The sequence below is a fragment of the Priapulus caudatus genome, unplaced genomic scaffold (assembly GCF_000485595.1).
Source record: "Priapulus caudatus unplaced genomic scaffold, Priapulus_caudatus-5.0.1 Scaffold3293, whole genome shotgun sequence".
Classification (NCBI taxonomy): domain Eukaryota; kingdom Metazoa; phylum Priapulida; class Priapulimorpha; order Priapulimorphida; family Priapulidae; genus Priapulus; species Priapulus caudatus.
The window spans coordinates 361-1,433 of NW_014580354.1; positions in this window are offsets into that span (position 1 = coordinate 361).

Below are 1,073 nucleotides of genomic sequence, written 5' to 3' on the forward strand. Positions count from 1 at the left end.
CGCGTGCACGCCGGTGCTGCCACCTACGCCGTCCTGCGCGGCGCTGATCGACGAGCTCTCGGCCGCCATCTTTGAGTACATCTGCGCCGTGTCCTTGAGTCGCTTGCCCAGCCGCTTCATGTAGGCTGAGTTGGCCATGCCCTTGAAGAATTTCTGCCCGTTGCCCGGTCGCCCCGGCAACCTGGGGAAACACGGAGGAATGCGGTTGTCCAAGATGGCCGAATGAGAAAAGGCGGGAAGAAGATCATTTTTCTATGCAGATTCGGGTAGTTTTTTTCAGGGAATCGAGGCACCGTCCTTAATTTCTTTTTATCGTTAGATCTAACTTTTTTCACATATTGTTTTCATGATTACAAATTAACGAGCTAAAATATCAACGAAATAAAATCAGAATCTAAGCCTATAGGAACCTAAAGGATTAAAAAAAAAAAATATGTATATGATTGATTTCCAGCAACCACTCACTGAGCCTCCTGCGGTATTCGCTGCAGGTAGAGCGAGAAGAAGCGTTGCCATAGCAACGGCAGTATCGGGTGGTCCATGGGCGTGTCGTATGCCTGCTGCGCCCAGCGGTAGATGCAGAGCCGGGAGACGGGCGGGGCGGCCACGCCCTTCAACGTACCGCACGCCTTCTGCAGGGGCAGTTGACAAACAACAGTTAGATAGAATAGAGCGAGATCCAGTACATGCTACATAGTACGATGTTGTTGCAATATGTTGTGTGATCAAGAAGAAGAAGTGTTGAATCGAGTTTAAAATAAAGTTTAAAATGAAGTTTAAAATACAGTTTAAAATCTGGGAATGTAAACAAATAACAACATAATGGCAGCATACTGTCACACACACACGCACGCACGCACGCACGCGCGCGCGCACGCACACACACACACACGCACGCACACACACACACGCACGCACACACAAACACACACACAAACACACACACAAACACACAAACACACGCACACACACGCACGCACGCACACACGCGCGCACGCACGCACACACACACACACGCACGCACACACACACACGCACGCACACACAAACACACACACAAACACACACACAAA